This window comes from Mus caroli, unplaced genomic scaffold (genome assembly GCF_900094665.2).
Source record: "Mus caroli unplaced genomic scaffold, CAROLI_EIJ_v1.1 scaffold_12080_1, whole genome shotgun sequence".
NCBI classification, from domain to species: Eukaryota; Metazoa; Chordata; class Mammalia; order Rodentia; family Muridae; genus Mus; species Mus caroli.
Window position 1 is genome coordinate 2651 of NW_018390514.1, and position 8605 is coordinate 11255.

The 8605-nt window shown below is 40.5% G+C and overlaps 1 pseudogene; it reads right to left on the reverse strand.

Annotated features, from left to right (window-relative positions):
* Window positions 1-320: 320 nt before the first annotated feature.
* Window positions 321-1229, reverse strand: LOC110288688 (annotated as a pseudogene).
* Between the last annotated feature and the right edge of the window lie 7376 nt (window positions 1230-8605).

Sequence of the window (8605 nt, forward strand, 5' to 3'; positions counted from 1 at the left end):
AGCAAATCTGTTGTCCTAGAAATTCCAGGATATTTACAATCTTATCAGCTGGGTACCAAAATGCTTAAATGCATGAGTTTGGGGGGCCATTTATTATTCAAACCACCATAGACAACAATATTTTAGGTATTTTTTTAGGGAAATAATCTTAAGTCATAAAAATCATTGAAAATTTTATTTAGCCATTATCAAAGGAAGATAAGAAAATTGAAATTCAAAATTTTTGAACATTTCTATAAAGCATTTAAAAAAAAACTTACAGAGAAAAACGTGACATTTTTAACTAAATCACATCTCTGTGATTGCTAAGCCTTTTTCTTTTACACCTTTTTCAGAGAATCCATGACTTGCTTGTTTCTCAGACTGGAGATAATTGGATTTAACACAGGAATTATGATTGTGTAAAACAGAGAGTCTATGATATCTTGGCCATCTGCTTCTTGTTACACAGGGAAAATATACTTGATGAAAAGAAGCCCATAGTTCAGAGACACCGATAAGAGATGGGCACCACAGGTAGTGAAAGCCTTCTTCATGCATTGGACAGACTTCCTTTGTAAAATCATAAACAGCACTAGTGTATAGGACAGAAGAACAATCACAATGGTGAGGACATGAATTATTTCAGCTAAAACAAATATCAGTTGAAAATTAAGAGTAGTGTCAGTACAGGAAATCTTTAACAACAGAACGATGTCACATAAAAAGTGATGTACTATATTGGAATTGCAGAAGTTTAGTAGTAATAGAAATCCCTCGTGTATTGAAGAATGAAGAATTCCACCTACAAAAGACATGACTAAGAGACATATACATACTCTCTTAGTCATAATCATTGGATAAAGTAAAGGTTTGCATATGGCTACATAGCGATCATATGCCATAGCTCCCAACAAGAAACATTCTGTAGTAGCACAGATGGCAAAAATAAAGAATTGTATCATGCATTCAGAGTAGGAAATCATCTTATTCGTCTGTAAGAAATCGAGTAATATCTTTGGTGTCACTGTGGATGATAGGCAAGCATCCACAAAAGCCAGATGGCCAAGAAAGAAGTACATAGGGATATGTAAGTGAGGGTCATTCCAGATAAGAGTGATTAGACCAAGGTTCCCTAGAATAATGATAAGATAGTTCACCAGAAAAAACAAGAACAAGGGCACATGTAGCTCTGGAGACCCTGTGAGCCCTGTAAGCACAAACTCTGTCACCACAGTTGAATTTTTCATTTCTGAATCCTCAATGGATAATCCCTGAAATTAAACACATGAAAAAGAATGTTCATCAAGTTTCAGAAATCAAATATCAGGAGAGTACATTTGATACCATATATGGTTATAGACTAATAAGCATATCAATATAACATTTTACTTCTATATTTTTAAATATGGCACTTGAAGGAGTTACAGGGAAGAAGTTAAAAGCATCTATAGAACTAATTTCTTACCCATTTGTACTTAGTGGCTCTTGGCTAAAGACAGAGTATTTGTCTCACAAATTTGTTCACTCGATCTTACATTTCTTAGATTTTGTTATGAAAAGATAGAAATGTAAAACATTTCACATAGACTAAAACAAACAAACAAACCTCCTAGCATAAACGTGAATAATTTAGCCCCTGCACACTGCATCTTCAGAATATTCTACAACATTTACTGCCTTCCTCTATAAAGAATTGGGGGTATGGTGTTTCCCCTTAATGACATTTTTGAACCCTTTAGGTCCTTTCATGTAATTAAACTGGATTCTATCTATTTCTGTAAGACATTCCATTTAGAATCAAAGGGAAGATATGAAAGAAAACCTCTGAGAGGCTCCTCCTAGATGCCAATGGAAAGCAATGCAAAGACTCACAGCCAAACACTAGAGAGAGCTTTGGGAGTCCAACAGAAGAGTTGGGAGAAGGGTTGAAGGACCCTAAGAGGACAGGGACTCAACAGGAAGACCGATAGAGTCAATTAACCTGGACCCTTAGAGGCTCCCAGATACTGAATTAGCAACCAAAGAGCGAGCATGAGGTGGACGTAAGACCCCTGAATATATGTAGCAAATGAGCAACTCAGAAGAATTCCACCAATTTTTCGCACCCACCTTGTCTGACAAGGAAGACACAACACGGTCAGATTCTTCTCAACAGCTTTTATTGCAGGAACGCCTTTATGTGCTACTGGGAACCCGGGAACCCAGGGAGGACTCCTTATATACACCCCAGCACAGGGAAAAGCTTTGTGTCCTCCTGAGATTGGTCAGTCTGCCATCACCTTAATTTGTATGCACAAGCTGTGGAGGGATGGGCGCCAGATTGGGGCTAGTGCCTGCACAGTGGTGTTGTTTACGACCATGGTGTAACAGAAATTGGAGCCATTTTTTAGGCGTCAACTGCCTACATCTTCCCTTTTTTTGTTTAATAATATGATGCTGGACTAGGTCTGGGCAAGTCTGTCCATCAGCCACGGTTCCTGTCCTAGGTCAACACTGTGGGAATTGTAACACCACATCTTGTGCTGAAGTGTGGCAGCAGGAACATGATACAATTGATGAAAATCTTTTGCAAGCTCCAGTGATGTGGCGTGAAAAATAAATTCCATGCGAGTGCTAGCATCCACTAAGGCATTTCTTTCAGCCATAGGGCCTGGCAAGGTAGAGTGAGCTTGAATATGTTGAATAAAGAATTTATGTGGTCTTTTCCAAATCAATTTTTGTAACTCTAATAAGATGGTTCACACAGAGCTGTTGGGTCTAATGGGTCCAGCAATTTCTAATGCACGCACTGCATTTACTACATAAGCAGAATCAGAGACTAGATTAAAAGATTCCTTAAAAGCTTTGAATACTTTCAACACAATTTTACATTCAGTAAGTTGCGGGATGCCAGGATTGTATTAAAAAAGAACGGGTTTTTGAGAATTAACTACATAGGCACCAACACCTCTTTTAGAACCATCTGTATAAATATCTAGTGCATCCGATATGGGTTTTGATGCTGTGATTTTTGGAAAAATCACTGGATGTTCACTAAAAAATTGTAGCAAATGATCTTTGGGATAATGATTATCTAATTCCCCATCAAAACTACAGTGCAATAGGGCCCAATCATCTATCAAAGAACTTAGGATCTGTATTTGATTAGCATTATAAGGTGTAATGTTTTTCTGAGGGGGTGCTTCAAAATGTTGAATACACGATTTAATGCCCAGAGTCGCTAATTGAGCTACAGCAATGGGATAATATTCAAGGGTTTTATTGGGAGACACATGAGGATGAATCCACAATAGAGGACCTGACTGCCATAACACTCCTGTTGGTTGACTGAATTTCTTCAAAATGCATAGGAGGATGTCCTCTCCTTCTTCCATCTATATAGCTTGGCCTTTTCTAAACACCTTTCTACCTTTTCTAATGCTACTCGGGCCTCAGGGGTGAGAGCACAAGGTGATGAGAGCTGTGGCTCACCCTCCAATATATCAAAAAGAGGGATNAATTCAAAATTTGATAGCCTCATATATGGACGAATCCAATTTATATCTCCCAACAATTTCTGGGAATCATTCAATGTTTTCAAATGATCTTTACATAATTCTATCTTTTGAGGTTAATAAATATGTGGAGTAATTTGAGCACCCAAGAACTCTCCTAAATTTCCCATTTCAACATTATCAGGAGCGATAAATAATTGTTTCATTTCTAATTGTTTTACTATCTTAATATATCCTTCATTTAAACTTTCTTTATTCTTTGAGGCAAGAAGGATATCATCTATATAATGTACTATCCTTAATTTTGGGAATGCACCAAGGACAGGTTGTAGGGCTTCTCCTACAAAAAGTTGACACATAGTAGGACTGTTTGCCATCCCTTGAGGTAAAACTATCCACTGATACCATGTATCAGGCTCTTCTATATTCACAGAAGGAAGAGTAAAGGCAAAGTGCTCACTATCACACAATGCAAGGGGAATAGAGAAAAAGCAATCCTCAATATCAATGATTTTAATAGGCCACTCTTTGGATAAACTAGAAAGTAGGGGCAGACCCCTCTGTATGGAGCCCATAATTTGCATTTGATTATTAATGGTTCAAAGATAATGCAGGAGCCTCCATTTGCCTGAGTTTTTCTTAATCATAAATATGGGTGTATTCCAAGGTGACTGGGAAGGTTTACTATGTCCTAATTTCAATTGTTCCTCTACTAATTCTCTGGCTGCTGCCAATTTTTCAGAGGAAAGAAACCATTGAGGAACCCATACAGGTTCTTATGTTTTCCAAGTAATGGGTATACTGCCCTCAAAGGCCCCTAGGAAAAACCCAATCCCTTTTTATCTTATTTGAACTTAGTTGGTACTGGCATAGTATTGCCTTGTAATGACTTTCCCAATCCTTTTCCTGTAGTGTAGGCCATACTAGACATAATTTCTCGGGCTTGTGGGGAATACACATTAGTTAATCTAAGATCCATCTCAGTTAAGACATTCCTGCCCCATAGGGTCACAGTTATGTCCACAATGTAGGGGAGGAATTTTCCCTACTTACCTTCCTCATTTTTCCATGTCAATTCCTTATACTAATAAGAGGGGTAGGCTCATAACCAAGACCACACAGGCTTTGAGATGATGTCTCAAGGGCCACTTTGACAGCCAATCATGAGTGGAGATACTACTGCAATCTGCACCAGTGTCTAATAATCCTAAAATGGATCGTCCTTCAATCTCCAAAGTTAACATGGGGCGGTTTCCTAATTCCATATATAATAAAGCAAATCAAGAACCTGTAGAACCTAGTCCACTCTCCCCTCTTATTTTATTATTTGCTGGGAAATATTTATCTAAACTGGGTAATAGCAACAATTGAGCAATTCTATCTCCTGGGGAGATAGCTGAAATGCCACTGGGGGAGGCCACTAAGATTTTCACAACACACATATAATCTGGATCAATCACTCCAGGGGTAATTTGTAATCCTTTTAAGGCAGACGATGAATGTCCAAGCAGCAGCCCCACGGTGTCTTTTTGAAGGGGGCCTTTAAAATCTGTCTCAATGGGCTGTACCCACATCTGTGGGGTTAGTACAAGTCTGGTGGTGGAATGGAGGTCCAGTCCTGTAGAGCTTGTAGTGGCTCTCCTTGGTCTCTCGGATGTCGAAGAGAGGGCCAAGGTTTCTTCTGTTCTGTCTGAAGGGCCCCATATATTTGAGGGCCCTGGGGACATGGGCCCTGTTGTCCGTTTTTTGCCTGGTGCCACCATATCCTGCTTGTAATGTCTGCCATCTATATCTTTTGTTGATCTGCACTCATTTGTGCAATGTTTTCCTTTTCTACATTTATGGCATATTTCCGACTGCATAGATTTATCTCATGTAGTTCTCTCTTCATTTTCAGGACATTGTCTTCTAAAATGTTCTTTTTGGCCACTCTTATAACAAGCATCATTACTAAACTTGCCCAACTGTACTACTGCTGCTGCTAGGCCTGCATTGGTCAAAGGGCCCCCTAGTTCTCCGCAGACCTTCACCCATACTTCTAAACCTTTATGTTTATAGGGTGTAATGACTGCTCCGCATTCCTTAGTGTATTGCTCATATATTAGCTGTTTGACTAATGACATAGCTGTATCAGGTTCTCCAAAGATTCTAGTAGCTGCCTCAATGAGGTGTGCTACAAAGTCTGAGAATGGTTAGGTGGGGCCCTGCAAATTTTTTATAAGATTGCCTGAGACTGCACCTTTGTTCGGCAATGCCTTCCAGGCTTTGGTAGCCACCTCATTTATTTGGGCATAGACTGCCTCAGGATAATTTGTTTGATCTAAGGCAAACCGTCTAGGAGCATGACTATATCCCAGTGCCTCTGAGGGTCTTGTCCTGAGGCTAAATTAGTCGCTGCCTGGTTGTTTGCATGTTCATATGTCAAAGACCTCCAATCTAAATACTGTCCAGACAATAGGCTTGCCCGAGCTATATTGTTCCAATCCCCAGGGGTGAGGCAATATCTAGCAAGTGCCTTTACCTGTGCAACTACAAAGGCTGCACTCACCTCGTAGGTACGGACTGACTCAGCCAGTTGCTTAATAGTTTTAAAATCCACTGGCTCGTGAAACCGCTGCCCTTGTCCATCAACAAAAACTGTAAAGGTTAATCCTATTTCTTTCCATGCCTCTGGGCAGAAGGGGGTACCTGGTCTAAGAGCCCTAGTGGTCTCCTTTTTTCCAGGGTAATCAGGATTGAAAGGTGGACCTGTTGGTACTTTCAATTTCGACGTTTTGTTAACCAACACTCCCTTTTTCACTGGGTTGGCTCTATATGGNCAATCCTGATCATACCTATCCCTCTCATATCGAGTTGCCTCTTCTTCTAGGTCAACTTCCTCATCTTTATCAAGCTTGAGTCACTGGAGTCAGAACTTGCTGAACTTATTGTTGTCTTTTAATGAAGGATACAGTATTGCTATTTCCTTTTCTTTCTCATTATTACCTTTTCTGCCACAGCACTCCAGTCGAGTCAGCTTGTCAGGCAGGGATGCCTAAAAGCTGCTCATGAAGCAAAAAGAATTTCACAGAAACTGGCTCCTGGAGTCTGGCATTCTCTCTAACCCATACATTAATTTTCCATTCCTGCGTTAGTCTAGTGTATGGATCCACATGCTCTCTTTCAGTATTATCCTATTATAAGTGCCTTTTAGGATTGAATTCTGACATAGCTAAAGCCTTCCGCCAGTGTTCCAACAGTGCTAGAACGTCCTTGAGCAAGACCATGGGCTTGAAATTCAGTAAGAATGTTGCTAATCAGAATAGCCTCTGGTATTACACTATCACATAGAATAAAAGCCATGTGGCACCCATATACAGGAATTTACAATGGTTTGGGAAGTAGATCAGGCTGTGGTTTTAGAGTATTGCTTTATTCATGAGATGGTTAGCTAGAAAGGAACTCCCTAGTTAGAACCATGACTTGGGTGTGAAAGCCCGTGCCCTAGGAGAGTAAAGACTGCACACCTGGCTTCTAAGACTCTATAGCTGAGTTACACCCATACACACGTATTTACAATGGCCTAAGGGGAAGGTGGACTATACAATAGACTAAAATAGGAACTATGGCAAGGGCACAAAGCCCTTGACCAAGGCTTCTAAGATTAAGTGAATCTTAGGTGGAGCCCTTGTTGATCCCAGTTGTTAACTATGAATTCTATCCCAGGTGGTTCCTGTTAGACCTTCTTTGTTTGCATTCCTCTGTTTTATGTAAGAATCCAGTAACCTCTTTGTACCTTGCTGGTGTGTCACCCAACTTCCTTATTGTCTTCTGCATAAAAAGTCTGATGCTCGATTTGAAATTACATTCAGATCCAACACAACCTCTCCTGTGTGCATCTGTCATTCATCTGACACTTTGTCCACCTGGACTAGAGACCCATTCCACGAAGACAAAGGGGCCCAGAGGGTCTGTGGCACTTTTCCTTTTGAATTTGCCTTTCCTCTCTTCTCCTTTTCTCTCTCTTTTTTACCCCTTTTCTTTCTTTTGCTTATGCATTTCCTATCTTCCTCTGACATACTTTCTTGTTGTTCCATGAGAATTTTCTGACCTGTTTTACTGCTTTGACACACCACTTATCTTCTAAACAAGCTCTTACCACATGCCAAAGGGGTTTCATGCTGGGTTTTTCAAAAAAACAAAACAACAATGGCAAGAGCTACCCACACTGGATCAATGGGCGAGAAAAACATATCCCTCCTTTAAACCGGGGATAAATTTGGGATACTTACTAGTACCACTGTTCCTCAGCTGAAGAGTTCTGAATCCACGAGATCCTTGGGTCCCCATATGGGCCACCAATTTGTCCCGCCCACCTCATCTGGCAAGGACGACACGGCATGGTCGGATTTTTCTCAACAGCTTTATTGCAGGAAAGCCTCAATGCTGCTACAGGGACCCCGGGCACCCAGGGAGGACTCCTTATATACACCCCAGCACAGGGAAAAGCTTTGTGTCCTCCTGGGATTGGTCAGTCTACCGGCACCTTAATTTGCATGCACCTGCTCAGGAGGGGTTGGCACCAGTTCGGGATAGCGCCTGCACAGTGGTGTTGTTTACAGCCACAGTGTACCTGAAACTAGCGCCATCTTTTAGGCTTCCACTGCCTAAAGTTCTCGCTACACTAGCCAATTTTAAAAGTGATAGAAAAGAAACAGCTCTTGTAACTCCTTCCATGGGTGTTTTGTTCCCAATTCTAAGAAGGGACAAAGTGTCCACACTTTGGTCTTCGTTCTTCTTGAGTTTCATGCGTTTAGCAAATTGTATATTATATCTTGGATATCCTAAGTTTCTGGGCTAATATCCAATTATCAGTGAGTACTTATTGTGTGAGTTCCTTTTTGATTATGTTACCTCACTCAGGATGATGCCCTCCAGGTCCATCCAATTGCCTAGGAATTTCATAAATTCATTCTTTTTAATAGCTGAGTAGTACTCCATTGTGTAAATGTACCACATTTTCTGTATCCATTCCTCTGTTGGAGCTGAGATAAAAGGATGGACCATCTAGTGATTGCCATATCCAGGGATCCATCCCATAATCAGCTTCCAAACACTGACACCATTGCATACACTAGCAAGATTTTGCT